This window comes from Panulirus ornatus, chromosome 71, assembly GCF_036320965.1.
Source record: "Panulirus ornatus isolate Po-2019 chromosome 71, ASM3632096v1, whole genome shotgun sequence".
NCBI classification, from domain to species: Eukaryota; Metazoa; Arthropoda; class Malacostraca; order Decapoda; family Palinuridae; genus Panulirus; species Panulirus ornatus.
This window is the reverse complement of record NC_092294.1, coordinates 7,070,790-7,091,296: the sequence shown is the minus strand read 5'-3', so window position 1 is coordinate 7,091,296 and position 20,507 is coordinate 7,070,790. Positions and strand designations below refer to the sequence as shown.

The 20,507-nt window shown below is 43.6% G+C and overlaps 1 long non-coding RNA gene across 10 annotated transcripts in view; it reads right to left on the bottom strand.

Moving 5' to 3' along the window:
* The window catches only part of LOC139747922 (uncharacterized), an 84,985-nt gene extending 72,941 nt beyond the window's left edge, over positions 1 to 12,044 (bottom strand). For 9 of the 10 annotated variants that reach the window (XR_011712476.1, XR_011712469.1, XR_011712475.1 and 6 more), the window contains exons 1-3: positions 11,882 to 11,998; positions 10,118 to 10,217; positions 3,211 to 3,310 (exon numbers count right to left, since the gene is read on the bottom strand). This is a non-coding gene — a long non-coding RNA (uncharacterized lncRNA). Of the gene's footprint in view, positions 1 to 3,210; positions 3,311 to 10,117; positions 10,218 to 11,881 lie in introns of all 10 variants that reach the window. The other variant, XR_011712477.1, reaches the window with a different exon arrangement.
* Positions 12,045 to 20,507: the final 8,463 nt, after the last annotated feature.

Genomic DNA, 20,507 nt, shown 5'->3' with positions numbered 1-20,507 from the left:
AGGGTGTGCTTGGCCTGAATGCTAGATTGGGATGGGCCTGAAGTCGTACGTGAGTTGGAGATGAAATTGGGGACTGTCTTTCCATGAAGGCAATGATGGACTGAGCTGAGCCTGAAGGCAAGGGTGCGATGGGGCCTGAAGGCGTGTTTGTGTTGGGTTTGAAGCAAGAATGGGATGGGCCAGAAGGCGTTGGTGGGATGTGACTGGAGACGATTGTGGACTGGGCCTTAAGCCGATGGTGGGATGTGACTTAAGACGACGGTGGGCTGGGCCTTAAGGCGAGGATGGTCTGGGTTAGAATTCGAAGGTGGGCTGGGCTTGTAGGAGGGTGTGCTGGACCCGAAAGCTAAGGAGGGAAGGGTCAGAAGGCGAGATGGAATGAACCTGAAGACGAGGGTAGGCTGAGCCTGTAGGCGAGGCTGAGACGGGCCTGAATGAGAGAGTGCGACCTTGACGTGAGGGTTAATGTGGAATGCGCCAGACGACGAGGTTGGGATGGCCCTGAAGGCGAGGGTGAGGTGGACGTGAGGGCGAGGATGCGATGCTCTAAAAAGTGAGGTTGATCTGGGCCTGAAGTCGAGGTTGAGATGGAACTGACGGCGAGACTGGGATGGGCCAAAAGGCGAGAGTGAGCTAGGCGTGAAGGCATGAGTAAGCTGGGCCTGAAGGCGTAGGTGGTTTGGCCAGAAGAAGAGGGTAGGATGGGCTTGAGGGCGAGGGTTAGCTAGGCCTGAAGGCGAGGTTGCGATGGGTCAAAAGGTAAGGGTAGGCTGGACTTGAAGGAGGAGGGATTGGGCTGAAAGGGATTGTTGGTTGCGCGTGAGGGGTAGGGCGGGATGGGCCGGGCGGCGACGGTTTAATGGACTTGAAGACGATGGCCTTGACGGTGAAGGTGGTTTTGGCTTGAATACTAGGGTGAATTTGGCCTGTAGGCAAGGGTGGTATGGACCAAAAAGCGATGTTGAACTGAGGCGAGAATGGGATGGTCCAGAAGCCGAGGGCGAGCTGAGCCTAATAGGGAGTGTGGGATGAGCCGGAAGCCGAGTCTGAGCTTGGTATGAAGGCGACAGTGAGGTGGGCCTGATAGGTTAGATGAAATGGGCCAAAAGGCGAGGATGGGATTGGCGAAAAATGCAAGGGTAAGCTGGACCTGAAGGCGAGGGTGGGCTGGAACTGAAGGATAGGGTGATATGGGCAACAAGGTAAGGGTGGGTTGGGCTTGAAGACGAGGGTTGGCTGGTTCAGAAGGAAAGATTAGGATGGTCTGAAGCGAGGGTGGACTGGGATTAAATGCGAGGGCGAGCTGGGCCTGAAGGTGAGGGTGGGATGGGACAAAAGGTGAGTATGGAAAGGGGCTTAAGAAAAGGGTAAGAAAGGGTTACTGGGGACTAAAGACAAGGGCGAGCTTTGCTTTTAGGTGAGGGTGAGCTGGCCTGAAGGCGACGGAGGAATGAGCCAGAAGACGAGGGTGTGCTCGGCCTTGATTGGTGGAATGGGCCTGAAGCTGAGCGTGGGATAGCTAGAAGGTAAGGGCCTGAAGGAGAGTATAACTGAGATATACAGTCATGAGGGAAAGCATTTCTGCAAACGAAAGACTGGTTTTTATTCTTCGTCAATTGGTTACGGGAAGAAATTCCGCAGATCAACAGTTTATATACGCCAAAGAAATTTCTCATATGCAATAGTTCTTATCTTTTCTCATAACGATCTCTACGCACACCCCCACAGCTCTGGTAACTCTCTGTATAAAGAAATGAATTGTTGCAATAAATTTTTTCGGTCTTGTTTCTCCAAATTTTTCTGATATTGTGACTTATGTTTCACATGGCTGTGATAATACTGATGGGAATGACAGTAACGCGAACAGACGATCGGTAATTAGTCATTTCTTAGGCTCCGCCCACATACTGACGCCTGGATTTCAACATTTTTGAAAATCTATCATTACGAATTTTCGGCATTGACAGTACACCGGTACGAGACACACACCATTAGCAATACTGTCAGTACAGAAGATACCGACAGAAATACTAATCTTGTGTACCGTGCTTTACGTTAGGATAAGACGGTGGTGCATTTCTGCGTATACATATTTCTACTCCAGCGTTTACCCAACCATCTCACCCACCCACTTTGTTGGGAATTTAGAATTCTTTAACACAATTTGTTTTTACGTCCTCTCAGTATCTATACAAGAAGGGAATTGCTCTGGGTAGTTATTATAATAATGCGTAATTACACCTAGGAATAACTATAACAGGTTTATAATGGTTTAAAGTGTTTACAGATTGCACACACGAGGTTCCTACTTACAATCTTTAACATGTAGATTTCAATTATGACAAGAAAACCTCGCGACAGATGCAATTGTTTTTTAACGTCCTGCGCTTTATGGCAACTGGTGAGGCAGCTGTGTGGTGTTTCCCTCTACGAGTTAATACATGTGATGTGTTCTAGCAGAGCACAGAAAGGAGGTAATGGAAAAAATATATCTAAAAGGATTTTGCTATTGTACATGAAATCCTGTGTGTTATATTCAATGGCTTGGAATATCTTATATAGTTAACTGTTATTTTCATTTTCACAAAGACATATGGCTTCCAAGCGCTCTTGCAGCAATGGACCGGACGATTTCTGCAACGAAAACGTGTTACGACGAAACCACAAGCAAGAAATATCACGGCTAGTGAAAATAGTGTACCATTTATATTTTGGTTTGAAGATGGAAGAACAATATAAATAGTGGGCATCGCACGTTGTATACCATCCTTATGTTATATTTTCTGTGAATAACCATGAATAAACTGCGATCGTAGATTACTGTATAATTTTTCTTTGGGAGTTACACATGTATATCAAAATAGTAGTAACGTTTGCAATCAACTTGTCCCTTGCATAAAATAATGACGTACTACATGATTTGGAAAGCTAGTTTTGGATTCAGCACATCAAGATCAGTCAGAAAAAGCAGTTTATTTTAAAGAAAATAGTTTCATCGTAATTACCCAAATGACTTGCCACCCAGCTACAGAAGGATAAACATTCGGCGGAAAAATCACCACCGAATTATTGAAATAAAGTTAAAAGAAAAATACATAATATAAAAGAAAAGCGCCTTTATGCGTGAGCAACAGAAGAAAAATATCCTCAAGATAATCAAAAGCCTCATCAGCAAATAAACATTTCGTAGAATACATGCAAGGATCTTACCTTGACATGGGCAGAACTCTAGGATGAGGAATCAACAGAAACGTTCGAGTAATACGAAGACAGACGACCGTCACACGAAAATATTGTATACAAACCATACCTGAAATAGAAAAAAATATTCCGAATCAAGAAAAATATACATTCTCTTGAAAAGTTACTTGTATTGGTAAGAAAAAAATTTGACAAGGAAACAATGATTTTGGTCTACTTTCTGAAATGTGTATTCAAAATAAAGAAATACTAGATAATCGTATACACACAAATACATCTTGGAGGTGGTGCAAGTCAAAGACATGGCTAACCTTTCCTTATACGACCTAAGGTAAATAATTCTTCTATAGAATTTGTAATATTGTTTGTCAAACTCCGTGTGACATGTGAACAAGCACCAATACTTTTAGTAAATTCTCCATAATATGAAAATATTAACTCAGATTGGTTATCTAAGTATTTAATGCAGTATACATTTCCATCATAGCATTCACGTAAATAGTTCAAGCCCAATCTGTTCAATCATCAGTAAATCACGGACCAGCTACATCCTGCAACGAACACGAGTCCTGGTAATGGCTGATGTAAATACCAGTAAAAAATTCCTATCGCTTAAGCTGTTGTCAGTACATGTTCTTTGCACGCTTCCACTCGACAACGTATTTCCCACAGCAGTGCAGTTCCAATATACTATTCGAGTTACACAAGTATATCAAAATAGTAGTAACGTTAGTCTTGTTCTCTTTCTTATTTCCATGGTTGGAAGAGGATGTGGTGTTGGCATAGGATTTTTTGTGGGCTTTGGTTGGAGAAATTGATATAGGGCTAGGTGGAGCTGGGCTCTTGGCACTGGCGGTCGGCGTGTCACAAGAAGTTTGCGTCGAGATCGTTCGTATAACCGGCTTACATTTCAGAGCCGAGGCGTAGGATTAATTATGTTTAGGAGTCTCATGAGACTCCTTAACCTTCCTCCTACCCTCGCCATACGAGATGTTGTTTTCAGTCTCAGTTGTGCACACTTCTTTCTCAAACTGGGGACACGCCCGGTCCGAACTTGGGTGGTTGGCATTATAGTTGACACGCAACATTGTTATTCGTACAATCTTCCGCAGTATGACCCTCCTCAGCACACTTTGAAGGGTGACCAAATTTCTGGCATTTAAAGCAAGGTAGGAGATTCGGAATATATGGACGAACTTGACAACGCATGTAACCAATAGAGATATTATCAGGTAAACGAGATTTTCCGAAATATAGGTTTATCAGGGGAGTTCTAAGTCGTTAGCCATTGATAAATTTAGTGATGAATCTGGCAGCGATAACGTCCTCGTTTGCCAGTTCCTTCACAATGTCGTCCTCTGACATATCCATGACATCAGTGCAGTAGATGATTCCTCTGCATGAATTCATGGAAACGGGTATAGAAACCACAACATTACGAATATGGAATTTGGTCAACTTTAGTAGTTCCGCCACCTGATTCGTTGATTTTACTTTTACCAATAAGTCACCACTAGCCAGTTTCCTTACCGTTTCAACAGATCCAGACCATCCATCAATGATCTTCCTGATCAGGAAGGGATTGAGGGAGGCGAGGGTCGTTGCTCCGGTACCATGAGCCAAAACATAATTAGCGTTTCTATTTTTGATCGAAGGTCCGTCCCCACTACCCTTAGGGGGGCAGTGGATGGCTTACCTGGGTCCATCCTAGGGGCTTAACCCCAAAGTCTGGGGTGGCAGACCACTCGAGAAAGCCAAAAAAAAAACTAGCTAACCCCCCCCCCCAAAAAAAAAATCAATAAATTGCTCCATACAGAAAAAATTTTCGAGACTGACCCGGTCGCACAAGGTCAGGCGAAGTTTTGCGGACACCCGTCAATGAAATATCAATTTTGCACAAAATAACCTTATAAAGATACTGATGAACAATAGCTTCAGAAAAATTACCTTCAAAACAGAGTTAGGGTAGCGACAACGCAAGGGGGAATAGCTACAACCTATGTCTGAAAGACGACAGCAGCTCCGTACACGTCGGTAGCTGGCGTGCGACTGCGCTAACCTTATGACAAAACAAGGTTCCAAAAACTTCCTTCTGGACCACCGGCAGCAGCTATGGCCTTCTGAAAAGACTCCAGCTGCATCAATCATCGGGCAGAATGCTTTGTTTACATATACTGGACGACCTCGACTGTTCCAACCATCTCTTACCGTCACGATACAATCACATGGTAGTAAAGAAAAACATATCTTTATTCAGGAAATAAGGAGGAAAACCAAATAGCACATTTACTAGACAGCGTTCACATAGGACCCAGTTTTGGAGGAAAAAGAATCTTCCACCAGTGCAACATGGATGACGCCTAAACCACCCTGTCGTGTGTTGATTGGTACTTCAATACGCAGGGTGAACCAATAGAAAGATCTGACATGAATGTGTCTCTTACTTGTCGAGTTCATTATTGGCGCATAAATACGTACCATCACATCTTCTCATGTAGTATTAGTATTGAAAAAAAAAAATTGAACTTTGTTGTATATTGCATACAATAGCAAATTCTGACAGTGTTGAGCTTATTTTCCTCTTTTTCCCCTAAGTCCAGCCGCGAAACTCGGCCTTAGTGTCGGGTTCGCACAGTCAGCATTCCATCAATGACAGATGGCCAGACGGTGCCTTGAAGTGAGGTTGAGATGGGCTTGAAGGTGTGGATGGGATGGGCTTGAAGGTGAGGGCTTGAAGGTGAGGGAAGGATGGGCCTTAAGGAGAGGCTGGGCTAGTCCGGTGGTAGAAGATGGGTTGTCGTTAAAGGTGATTGTGGGCTGGAACTGAAAGCGAGCATGGGTCGAACGAGATGATGAGGTGATGGATAGGGGGGGGGGGTGGCTTAAGGAGTGAATGGGATGGTCCTGAAGGCGAGTGCGAGATGAGCTTGTAGGTGAGGTTGGGATGGTCCTGAAGGTGAGTGCGAGATGAGCTTGTAGGTGAGGTTGGGATGGTCTTGAATGCGAGGGTGGGGTAAGCCAGAATGCTATGTTGTTGTGGGCCTGAAAGTGATTGTGAGGTGGGCCTGAAGTTTAGGGTGGGCTGGACCTGAAAATGGGGGTGGGCTGCGCCTGAAGGAGAAGATGGACTGGGCCTGAAGGCAAGGGTTGGATGGGCCTGAAGGTGAGGTTTAGCTAGGTTTCAATGAAAGAGTGGGATGGACCAGAAGGCGATGTTGGGATGTGCCTGAATACGAGGGTGGGCGGGGCCTTAAGGCGAGGTTTTGCTGGGCCAGGTGAAGATGGGTTGGGCTTGTAGGCAGGGTATGCAGGGGCTGAAGGCTAAGTAGGGACTGGCGAGAAAGTGACGATGAGGTGGGACTATGGGCCAGTGTAAGCTGGAACTGAAGGCTAAGGTGGGATGGGCCAGAAGACGAGGTGGGATATGCCTGAAAACGAAGGTGGGGTGGCCTGATGGCGATGCTGGGATGGGCCTGAAGTAGACTGTGAGCTGGACCTGAAGCTTAAGGTGCGATGCGCAAGAAGGCGAGGGTGCAATGGGGCTGAAGGTGAGCAAGGCCTGAAGGAGGAGGTAAGATGGGCTTGACAGTTACGGTGAAATGTGACAGAAGGCGAAGGTGTGCTGAGCCTGAAGCCAAGGCTGGGTTAGGCCAGAAAGCAAGGGTGAGCTGGAGCTGAAAGCGAGGTTGGAATGGGCCTGATAGTGAGGGTGAGCTGGTTCTAATGGCGAGGGTGTGCTTGGCCTGAATGCTAGGTTGGGATGGGCCTGAAGTCGTAGGTGGGTTGTATATGAAATTGGGGACTGTGTTTCAATGAAGGCAAAGATGGACTGAGCCTGAAGGCAAGGGTGCGATGGGGCCTGAAGGCGTGTTTGAGTTGGGTTTGAAGCAAGAATGGGATGGGCCAGAAGGCGTTGGTGGGATGGGATGGAGACGAGGGTTGACTGGGCCTTAAGTGGATGGTGGGATGTGACTTAAGACGATTGTAGACTGAGCCTTATGGTGAGGATGGCCTGGGTTAGAAATCCAAGGTGGGCTGAGCTTGTAGGCAGGGTGTCCTGGACCCGAAAGCTAAGGAGTGAAGGGTCGGAAGGCGAGGTAGAATGAGCCTGAAGACGAGGGTAGGCTAAGCCTGTAGGCGAGGTTGAGATGACCTTGACGTGAGGGTTAATGTGGAATGCGCCAGACGACGAGATTGGAATGGCCCTGAAGGCGAGGGTGAGGTGGACGTGAGGGCGAGGATGCGACGCTCTAGAAGTTGAGGTTGATCTGGGCCTGAAGTACAGGTTGAGATGGAACTGACGGCGAGAGTGGGATGGGCTAAAAGGCGAGGGTGAGCTAGGCGTGAAGGCATGAGTGAGCTGGGCCTGAAGGCGTAGGTGGTTTGGCCAGAAGAGGGTAGGATGAGCTTGAGGGCGAGGGTTAGCTAGGCCTGAAGGCGAGGTTGCGATGGGTCAAAAGGTAAGGGTAGGCTGGACTTGAAGGAGAAGGAGGGATTGGGCTGAAAACGAGGCTGGGCTGCGCGTGAAGGGTATGGCGGGATGGGCCGGGCGGCGACAGTGGAATGGACTTGAAGACTATGGCCTTGACGGTGAAGGTGGTTTTGGCTTGAATACTAGGGTGAATTTGGCCTGTTGGCAAGGGTGGTATGGACCGAAAAGCGATGTTGAACTGAGGCGAGGATGGGATGGTCCAGAAGCCGAGGGCGAGCTGAGCCTAATAGGGAGTGTGGGATGAGCCGGAAGCCGAGTCTGAGCTTGGTATGAAGGCGACAGTGAGGTGGGCCTGATAGGTTAGATGAAATGGGCCAAAAGGCGAGAATGGAATTGGCGAAAAATGCAAGGGTAAGCTGGACCTGAAGACGAGGGTGGGCTGGAACTGAAGGATAGGGTGATATGGGCAACAAGGTAAGAGTGGGATGGGCTTGAAGACGAGGATTGGCTGGTTCAGAAGGAAAGATTAGGATGGTCTGAAGCGAGGGTGGACTGGGATTAAATGCGAGGGTGAGCTGGGCCTGAAGGCGAAGGTGGGATGGGACAAAAGGTGAGAATGGAAAGGGGCTGAAGGAAAGGGTAAGAAAGTGTTACTGGGGCCCAAAGACAAGGGCGAGCTTTGCTTTTAGGTGAGGGTGAGCTGGCCTGAAGGCGACGGAGGAGTGACCCAGAAGACGAGGGTGTGTTCGGTCTTGATTGATGGAATGGTCCTGAAGCCGAGCGTGGGATGGCTAGAAGGTAAGGGCCTGAAGGAGAGTATAACTAAGAGATATACAGTCATGAGGGAAAGCATTTCTGCAAACGAAAGACTGGTTTTTATTCTTCGTCATTTGGTTACGGGAAGAAATTTTGCAGACCAACAGTTTATATACACCAAAAAAATTTCTCATATGCAATAATTCTTATCTTTTCTCATAACGATCTCTACGCACACCCCACAGCTCTGGTAACTCTCTGTATAAAGAAATGAATTGTTGCAATAAAGCTTTTCGGTCTTGTTTCTCCAAATTTTTCTGACATTGTGACTGTGTTATGTTTCACATGGCTGTGATAATACTGATGGGAATGACAGTAAAGCGAACAGACGATCGGTAATTAGTCATTTCTTAGGCCCCGCCCACATACTGACGCCTGGATTTCAAAATGTTTGAAAATCTATCATTACGAATTTTCGGCATTGACAGTACACCGGTACGAGACACATATCATTAGCAATACTGACAGTACAGAAAATACCGACAGAAATACTAATCTTGTGTACCGTGCTTTACGTTAGGATAAGACGGTGGTGCATTTCTGCGTTTACATATTTCTACTCCAGCGTTTGCCTCACTTCTAAAGCCCAACCATCTCACCCACCCACTTTGTTGGGAATTTAGAATTCTTTAACACAATTTGTTTTTACGTCCTCTCAGTATTTATACAAGAAGGGAATATAATACTGCGTAGTTACACCTAGGAATAACTATATCAGGTTGATAATAACTAAAAGTGTTTACAGATTGCACACACGAGGTTCCTACTAACAATTTTTAACATTTAGACTTCAATTATGACAAGATAACATCGCGACAGGTGTAATTGTTTTTAACATGTCCTGCGCTTTATGGCAACTGGTGAGGCAGCTGTGTGGTGTTTCCCTCTACGGGTTCATACATGTGACGTGTTCTAGCAGCGCACAGAAAGGAGTTAATGGAAAAAATATATTTAAAAGGATTTTGCTATTGTACATGAAATCCTGTGTGCTATATTCAATGGCTTGGAGTAACTTATATAGATAAATGTTATTTTCATTTTCATCAAAGAAATATGGCTTCCAAGCGCTCTTGCAGCAATGGACCGGACGATTTCTGCAACGAAATTGTGTTACGACGAAACCACAAGTAAGAAATATCACGACTAGTGAAAATAGTGTACTATTTATATTTTGGCTTGAAGATGGAAGAACAATATAAATAGTGGGCATCGCACGTTGTATACCATCCTTATGTTATATTTTCTGTGAATAACCATGAATAAACTGCGATCGTGGATTACTGTATAATTTTTCTTTGGGAGTTACACAAGTATATCAAAATAGTAGTAACGTTTGCAATCAACTTGTGCCTTGCATAAAATAATGACGTACTACATGATTTGGAAAGCTAGTTTTGGATTCAGCACATCAGGATCAGTCAGAAAAAGCAGTTTATCCTAAAGAAAATAGTTTCATCGTAATTACCCAAATGACTTGCCACCCAGCTACAGAAGGATAAACATTCGGCGGAAAAATCACCACCGAATTATTGAAATAAAGTTAAAAGAAAAATATATAACAAAAGAAAAGCGCCTTCATGCATGAGCAACAGAAGAAAAATATCCTCAAGATAATCAAAAGCCTCCTCAGCAAATAAACATTTCGTAGAATACATGCAAGGATCTTACCTTGACATGGGCAGAACTCTAGGATGAGGAATCAACAGAAACGTTCGAGTAATACGAAGACAGACGATCGTCACACGAAAATATTGTATACAAACCATACCTGAAATAGAAAAAATATTCCGAATCAAGAAAAATACACATTCTCTTGAAAAGTTACTTGTATTGGTAATGAGAAAAAAATGTGACATGTGAACAAGCACCAATACTTTTAGTAAATTCTCCATAATATGAAAATATTAACCCAGATTGGTTATCTAAATATTTAACACAGTATACATTTCCATCATAGCATTCACGTAAATAGTTCGAGCCCAATCTGTTCAACCATCAGTAAATCACTGACCAGCTGCATCCTGCAACGAACACGAGTCCTGGTAATGGCTGATGTAAATACAAGTAAAAAATTCCTATCGCTTAAGCTGTTGTCAGTAAATGTTCTTTGCCCGCTTCCACTCGACAACGTATTTCCAACAGCAGTGCAGTTCCAATATACTTCTCGAGTTACACAAGTATATCAAAATAGTAGTAACGTTAGTCTTGTTCTCTTTCTTATCTTCATGGTTGGAAGAGGATGTGGTGTTGGCATAGGATTTTTTGTGGGCTTTGGTTGGAGAAATTGATATAGGGCTAGGTGGAGCTGGGCTCTTGGTAGTGGCGGTCGGGGTGTCACAAGAAGTTTGCGTCGAGATCGTTCGCATAACAGGCTTACATTTCAGAGCCGGGGCGTAGGATTAATTAGGTTTAGGAGTCTCATGAGACTCCTTAACCTTCCTCCTTGCATCGCCGTATGAGATGTTATTTTCAGTCTTAATTGTGCACACTTCTTTCTCAAACTGGAACCGGGGAGACGCCCGGTCCGAGCTTGTGTGGTTGCCATTACAGTTGACACGCAACATCCTGTTATTCGTACAATCTTCCGCACTATGACCCTCTTCAACACACTTTGAAGGGTGACTAAATTTCTGGCATTTAAAGCAAGGTAGGTGATTCGGAATATATGGACGAACTTGACAACGTATGTAACCAATAGAGATATTATCACGTAAACGAGATTTTCCGAAAGTTAGGTTTATCAGGGAAGTTGTAAGTCGTTCGCAATTGATAAATTTAGTGATGAATCTGGCAGCTATAACGTCCTCGTTTCCCAGTTCCTACACATTGTCGTCCTCTGATATATCATTGACATCAGTGCAGTTGATGATTCCCCTGCATGAATTCACGAAAACGGGTATAGAAACCACATTATCATGAGTATGGAATTTGGTCAACTTTAGTAGTTCCGCCACCTGATTCGTTGATTTTACTTTTACCAATAAGTCACCACTAGCCAGTTTCCTTACCGTTTCAACAGATCCAGACCATCCATCAATGACCTTCCTGATCAGGAAGGGATTGAGGGAGGCGAGGGTCGTTGCTCCGGTCGCATGAGCCAAATCAATCAGCGTTCTATTTTTGATCGAAGGTCCGTCCCCACTACCCCCTAGGGGGGCAGTGGATGGCTTACCTGGGTCCATCCTAGGGGCTTAACCCCAAAGTCTGGGGTGGCAGACCACCAAAGAAAGCGTAAAAAAAAAAAAAAAATAGCTACCTTCTCCTCCCTAAAAAAAAAAAAAAAATAAATTGCTCTATGCAGAAAAAATTTTCGAGGCGGAGCCGGTCGCACAAGGCCAGGCGAAGTTTTGCGGACACCCGTCAATGAAATATCAATTTTGCACAAAACAACCTTATAAAGATACTGATGAACGATAGCTTTAGAACAATTACCTTCAAAACAGAGTTAGGGTAGCGACAACGCAGGGGGGAATAGCTACAACCTATCTCTGAAAGACGACAGCAGCTCCGTACACGTCGGTAGCTGGTGTGCGACTGCGCTAACCTTATGGCAAAACAAGGTTCCAAAAACTTCCATCTGGACCACCGGCAGCAGCTATGGCCTTCTGAAAAGACTCCAGCTGCACCAATCATCGGGCAGAATGCTTTGTTTACATATACTGGACGACCTCGACAGTTCCAACCATCTCTTACCGTCACGATACAATCACATGGTAGTAAAGGAAAACATATCTTTATTCAGGAAATAAGGAGAAAAACCAAATAGCACATTTACTAGACAGCGTTCACATAGGACCCAGGTTTGGAGGAAAAAGAATCTTCCACCAGTGCAACATGGATGACGCCTAAACCACCCTGTCGTGTGTTGATTGGTACTTCAATACGCAGGGTGAACCAATAGAAAGATCCGACATGAATGTATCTCTTACTTGTTGAGTTCATTATTGGCGCATAAATACGTACCATCACAGCTTCTCATGTAGTATTAGTATTGAAAGAAAAAATTGAAATTTGTTGTATATTGCATGTAATAGCAAATTCTGACGGTATTGAGCTTATTTTCCTCTTTTTCCCCTAAGTCCAACCGCGAAACTCTGCCTTAGTGTTGGGTTCGCACAGTCAGCATTCCATCAATGACAGATGGCCAGACGGTGCCAAGCGAAGTCGCAAGCCTTAGTTCGAGTTCACTGCTTAAAGTTATCCAAAATCCCACTATGAACCTTGCTTCAGGTTCACTAATGAATTTCTGCGAAACTTGCTTCAGATTCACCGAAGTTTCCGTCATGAACCTTGCTTCAGATGTATTAAAGAACCTTGGTGCGAACTTTGTTTCAGGTTCACACTAGATCTAGCTATGACCTTCCTTCAGATGCACTAAAGAATAACACAAATGATTTCCAACTAACGTCAAGATTCATGAGTCCTGTATCTGATCCTCAGAGCTCCTCATATTCCTCTTCATGTCAAGAGAACGATATAGCAGAATACACAGTTACCTGTTCTTCAGTGAAAACCAGAGACCTGGCCATGACAAGGATTACAAGCAGCACAAATGAAACTCCTCCAGGCGATGCTCAACGTACAAGGATTAATATAGCTACGAATACAGTAATGACAATCATATTGCCAAGACTACTACTAGGAGAAATGGAAAACGATAAAGGTGGTGTGGTGTGGGCACTCAGAACGAACAAATTCCGGTGGACACCACCGTGCTGGTCAGACGTTACTCATCTTTCCCTCGGCAACAAGAGTTTCAATTTTCACCTGCTGTCTAAGCTTTGTACCATATCTAAGGCAAGTGGTGGGCAGAAACATGAGAAAAATTTGGCTAAGCAAGAAAAGATTGCACTAATAAATTACAAGCAGCCAAATCAGAAACAGATGAACCGCGACTGACAAAAATTATGACTTACGGTTTTCAATACGCGATTAGTAGGAGGGGAAAGAAGAGTAGGCGGATCTAATGGAGTAAAGCGAGGGAAGTGATAGTGACGAGATCCAGAACGATAGGAGGGAAAGAATAATTCGAGTGGGAACCGAACACAACAGGCTGGTGACAGAACCAATGTGACGAGCAACCCGGGTGGAGGAAACAGCTCAGGTCGGAGGAGGTTGAACTTTCCAAGTGACTTACGCATGATATTCTATGAGCGATTGCTGTGGGTTGCAAAGCTGGGAAGGCAGCATAAAAAGTTTGAGCCTCTGCTTAAGGAAGGTCGTAATAATTCCTATTTGACTGTAGCTGGGGATGAAGCAGTAAAACTTCTGACGAAGATATTAACGATACCGCAAGCCAAAGCACAGCACAACAATGTGACTGTATTCATGTATCCGGTTATACTGGATCCTGATTTCCTACTTGATGAAGGGAGACGTTCCGGAGAAGATATTCATCTCTGGAATAGAATATAGGAGAATTGCAAAGTTCATTGAACAGCCTGTTTTGTGTTACAAGTGTAGCAGGTGGGGCCATATTGTCTGGAAACGCCAAAGTCAATATCGTTGTCGTTACTGTGGAAAAAAATTCCGACTCTATGGAATGTGGAAATAAAATAAGGTCTCGGCAACGTGTTGTGCCGTCCTGTTGCAAATGTGACGGTGCGCATAGTGCAGGTTCACCAATTTGCAGTAGGAGACAATATGTGAGCGGCGCCCAATGGCAGACCATGGAGGAAGTGCAGCAGCGGGAATGGTAGGATGGACAAGGAGTTACAGAAAAAAACAACTATACCTTCAAGTGAGAACATGTGGGAGAAGAAAATGAAACAATGACACTTTGAAGGTAACAAGAAATAATGCAAGGGCTGCATAGAAAACTACTCCAGAAGATAATGTAAATGACAGTGATATGTATGGTTTAGTAGTTCAGCTGCGGCAAGAAATTCAGGCACTTAGGAAAAAAGTAGATGACAATCAGAATGTAATTGCTGGTCTTTGTGGATATAAAAGGTGGATGGGGAAAAAAGGAAGCTAAAACTAATATAGATAAAATGTTGACAAACCATCCTTGTTCTAGGGAAGCGGAAATGTGGACATTAGGAGAGAGATAACCCGCAGGTGGGCTGATATCCCTGAAGTATTATATGATAAGGTATTAACTCGAGTAAAAGATGTGATGGAACAATTTGTGAATGAAAGAGTATGGTCAGTTTCAGTTGTAAATAGGGAAAATGGAAGACCAAAAATTAAGTATCCTTTCATGGAATGTAAATAGCTTACGTACTCTGACCAAAGATGTGTATGCTTAGGCGCTGTTGTATAAGGTGGATGTTACAGCAATACAAGAAACGGGCACAGAGGATGGTAGTTTAATGACTTTGCGTGATTATCAATGTTTGCGTTTTCAGCTGATAAAAGAAATGATAAAGAAGGACTGTTAACTTATGTTCGGAATAATGTGTCGATTGAATTGGTCTTAGCTAACAAGTAGAATGGGGAGATCTATATATATTGTTTGGATATTAATGATATGCCGGAGTATTTACTTAGTAATGCCTGTGTCTTGGTTGGTGATATTAATGGAAGACATGAAGTTTTGGGTACTGTAGGACCCAGTATTATTAATGGTAGAAGATAGTAACACTTTTTAGGGGAGTTTGATTATGTTAAGATATTGGAATGAGGGCGAGTGCCGAGATAGTTGGGATTCGCTCAGTGATCACTTTGCTTTACGAATCATTGTACATGTCAATAGAATACAGAAAATCATCAAGTGTAAAAGGTATTGCTTGTTGGATGACATAACAGAAGAATTGATCGCTTCTGCACAGGATTGGTATGTACCAATCCTGTAGGTATAAAAGAGAAATGAATAATGAGAAACAATGTGTTAAAATATATTCTAAAGACAAGTTAGTACAGGGTTAGAATAAGTTACTTAGAAAGGCGCATTAAGATTGGAATGCAAATCCTAACTATAATGAAATTAGGGAAGCGCTGAAAGAGTACTATAATGTGTACTGAGGCGAAGCGAAAAGGTAGAAGTATTAGATGGACTTTTTGTAGAGAACTGGTAAACATAAAAGCTTGAGTGATGTCCGGAGGGAAGTAAATAAATTATTCATAAATGGGCTGAAGCGGCCAGTTTTGCAAACCTTCCTGCTTGTACAGTATAAAACGCTATATAGAAATACTGTACTTATTTTCACACAAATATACACACTGCCTTTAATCCATATATGCGTCGACTATGAATGATTTTCTTTTCTTGTGCATCATTATGCCTTAACATCGAAACTTGTGTATGATTTTATGGCAAAACAATATCAGTTATATGATACTGAATATTGGAAGATTTGATTTTCAAACTGTGCGCAAGCGCTTTCCATGCGTATTCGCAATGACTAACCGCCTTGACTATATGACGACTGCAAACTAATCATCTATTCAATTCATAACAATATTTAAAAAATACTTTTCCCATTTGCTTTTCATCACGAATAATGGCCATTCTTTTGGTTAAACAACAAGAAAAATACCAATTTCCTTATGCCAACCCTTCTGAGTTATCCACATGCTGCTGCCAACCTTTCAAAGTTATCAAACCCACTCCTGCCAACCCTTCGGAGTTATCAAAGCTAACGGTAGCCAACCCTTCGGTACCATTTGCAGTCGTCATATGGTCATGTCGTTTAGTTATGAATGCGCATGCGCAAGCGCTTGCGCAGTTTGTAAAATCATCTCATTCCATATTTAGTATTATCTAACTGATATTGTTTTCCCATAAAGTCCTACGCAAGTTTCGATGTAAAACATACATAAAAAAGAAAATTATTTACAGTCTACGTAAATATGGTTTGAAGGCAGTGTGTGTTTGTCTTTGATTAAGTACATTATTTCTTAATAGTTTTTCTGTTTATATCCAAGTCCTAAAGAAAAATGACCAACATATTCCCACAAAATGAAAAAGATAGCAGTATCTATACTCAATGTTTTCCATGAATTCACAAATTATTCAGAGGAAATTATTGAAAAAGATCGCTGTGTCATGTGAAACGTATCTGATTATTTCTTATGTATATTACTGACTTCTCATGATGTCTTCCTAAAAAGGAAACCACAACTTTTCCGTGATCAGGACCCACATAAAAGAAAAAATATATGCCCAGAGCGTTTTTACTTCCACGTTGAAACAAAGTATTTACTCTAATGTACTAGCACTATAGTTTATCAGTATAAATGTTCTAAATCTATCACACACTAGTGCAACTCTCCTGCCTCCTGCCATAAACAAGGTCAGAGGACTGAGGTGTGAAATTGTACCACAGCTTAGCGAGAAAAGATAACATATCATAACCGGCCGTTTGACAATCGAACTTTTCCTTTCACAAGCTTACTGCATAAAAGTAAATATATTTAGATCGGGGTTGGATTGTATCTCTCATACCAAGATCACAATATTTGCTCATTGGTTTTCATACACATAAACAAATGTCCGAAGCCTCAACGAACGTAAACATGTTTCTAAGTTGGCATATATACGCTTGAACGATGTCACTCAGCTGATATGGTGATGTGCGAAAAAATAATGTAAGCAAACATTTAAGCGAACATTATCAGAAAAAACGATGACATGTAATAAATTGGATCCCCTGTCTATGAAATCTTCCTCTCGAACAGTACAAATTGCAATTAAGAAATACTGTACATGATTACACGAAAAACATACATATTGTCTTAAAACCATAGAAACGTCGACTATGAAGAGTTTTCTTTATGTATAATGTTTAGCGCCGGAACTTGCACAGGAGCTAGTGGGAAAATAATATCAATTTAATAATACTGAATATGGGCAGGAGACATGATTATCAAACTTCTCAAGCGCTTACGCATTCATAATTAATCGCCATGACTATATGACGACTGCAAACTGAACATTTAGATTGACTAAACAAACAAGAAAATCATGTTTATGTTATTACTTTTTCAAATATTCTTCTTATCGTGAATCGTGCCCATTTTCTTGGGTTAAGCAAGAACAAAAATAACTATCCCACTCCCTTAACGTACCGTTTTATTCAGTCACTGATGCCAACCCTTCCAAGTTGTCCACTCATACTTCCCTACCCATCCGATTTATCCATATGCTGCTGCCAACCCTTCGCAGTTACCAAACCCACTGCTCCCAACCATTTGGTGATATCAAAGCCACGGCAGGAGTAATCAGTCCTACAGGAAACAACCTTCCGGAGTTTTTAGCCCACCTCTGCCAACCCTAGAGCCTTTTCTAACAACTGCTGGAAACCCTTCCCATGGGCCTGAAGGCGAAGTTGGGCAGTGCCAGAAGGAGAAGTTGGGCGGTGTCAGAAGGCGAAGGTGGTCTGGAAATGAAGGCAAAGGTTAACTAAGCTTAAAGGCGAGGGTGGGACTGGCCAAAAGACGATGGTGGGATGACCTTGACGGTGAGGGTGGGTTGGTCCTGAAGACTAGAATGACCTTGGCCTGTCGGTGAGGTGAGGATTGGAGAGAAGATGATGGTTTGGGCCTGAAGGTGAAGTTGACAGGGATTAGTAGGCAAAGGAGGGATGGGTTTGAAGGACTGAAGGAGAGGATGATCTGGGCCTGACAGTTAGGGTGAAATGGGAGAGAAGGAGAGGGTAAGCTTGATCTGAATGCGAGGGCGAGTTTGACCTGAAGACGGGGGTGAGCTTGGCCAAACGGCGAGGGTGAGCCTTCTGGGATGGTCCAGAAGTTGAGAGTGAAGTGGGGCTGAAGGAGAGGGTGGCTGGTTCTTATGGCGAGGGTGTGCTTGGAATGACGGCGAGAGTGGGATGGGCCTGAACTGGAGGGTGGGCTTGGCTAGAATGCTAAGATGGACCTGGCCTGAAGGCGATGGTGGGATGTGCCTGCAGATGAGTGTGGTCAGGGCAAGAAGGCGAGGATGAGCTCGGCTGGAGGGGGAGCCAAGTTCGAATGGGCCAGAAGGCAATGGTGGGATGGGCCTCAGGACGAGGGTGGATAGAGCCTGAAGGAGATGGAGGGACTGGTTGAAGGCGAGGTTGAAATGCAACAGAATGCGAAAGAGAGGTAGGACAGAAGGAAGAGGGGGTTGGACTGAAGTCGTGGGTGGGATGGATCTAAAGGCGAGGGTGATATTGGCCGGTTAAGCCAACCATAGCAAGTGAACCCCACCATGGTGTAAAGCCAGCCATAACCAATGAAACCCATCATGGTAAGTGAATCCCACAATGGTAATGAACCAACAGTGGCAAGTTAATTCCACTATAGTACAGAGCCAACCATGACAGATAAGCCTAAACATGGCACTAAACTAACCATAGCAAGTGAACCCCACGATGGTACGAAGCCAACCATAGCAATGGAACCAAAGCATGGTATTAAGACAGCCATAACAAGTGAACCCACCACAGTACTAAGTCAGCCTTATAAGTGAACCCCACCATGGTGCTAAGCTAGCCATAGCAAGTAAACCCCATCATGGAACCCCATCAAAGGAACCTTACCAAAGTACTAAGCCACGAATGGCTAGTGAACCCCTATCATGGTGCTAAGCCAGTCATAGCAATTGAACCCACCGTGGTGCTAAATCATCCATAACAATTGAACCCCACCATGATACAGAGCCAACTACAGTAAGTGAACCTCACCATGGTTTTAAACCAAGCAAAGCAAGTAATCCCCACCATGGTACTACGCCAGCCATAGCAAGTGAACCCCACCATGATACAAAGCCAACTACAGTAAGTGAACCTCACCATGGTTTTAAACCAAGCAAAGCAAGTAATCCCCACCATGGTACTACGCCAGCCATAGCAAGTGAACCCCACCATGATACAAAGCCAACTACAGTAAGTGAACCTCACCATGGTTTTAAACCAAGCAAAGCAAGTAATCCCCACCATGGTACTACGCCAGCCATAGCAAGTGAACCCCACCATGGTGCTAAGCCAACCATAGCAAGTGAATCCACCATGACCTTAAGCCAACCAAACCAAGTAAACCCCACCATGGGATTACGGCAGCCATAGGAAGTGAATCTCACCATGGTACTAAGCCAGCCATAGCAAGTGAACCCTATCATGGCATTATGCCAACCATAGCAAGTGAACTCCACCATGGTACTAAGCCAACCATAGAAAGGAAACCCCACCATGGCACAAAGCCAGCCATGGCAAGTGAACCCTACCATGATACTAAGCCAACTATAGCATTTGAACCCCACCATGGTACAAAGCCAGCCATAGCAAGTGAACCCCACCATGATGCTAAGCCAACCATAGATAGTAATCTCCCATAAGCCTGTCAGACATGGTATATAAAGTGTTTGTAAACAACAATCGTATACATACATAAAAGTATAAACACAAGTGTAAAACTTCTTCACCATACAAGGCATATACAGGAATATATGCTTGTTCACGGAAGTCCCAGGCGGCTTTCACTAAACTGTAGTAAGTTTCTCTCTTATACCTTCGGTTTTTAACCCTCTGCCTGACGTACGAAGTTATTACTAAACACCATCACGACAAATCATCAAGCATTGAAAATGCGACGCTGTTTTTTTACATATATTTAGTAAGTAGTTTATATCTAATACATGATGGGCAGAATGAATGAAAACTTTACTTATGGTACCGTAATGTACGATTTGTGGATGAAAGTCCGCTGAGCCACGGTGACGGTAACTTGACTTGGTTGTTGGGTCTTACGCCCAGCAACCTCTGAGGAAGGTCATCAGGCCTGCAACACTATTTAATATGTGATTTGAAATCATTCGACAAATCTATCTGAAATATATAAATGTAAAAACTAGAATAAATAGAAAAATTATGATTTTGATATCATGATAAAGATAAAAGACAATTAAAATGGAAAGAAAAGATCTTGTGGGTATTGAGCCAACGTGGCGAGAAACGCCGGTCGGCAGTTTCATTTTACCGAAAAGTGCGAAGAGATAGGACAGACGAGAGATAGTCCTCCACCACGTCATGCACATGGAATATGATAATTTATTCGGAGGTCCGCCGGCTCAAGCCAATAGCGCAACTGCCCGGTGGATAATGCTTTCCCTCCAGGCCGACTGTCTAATGTGTGG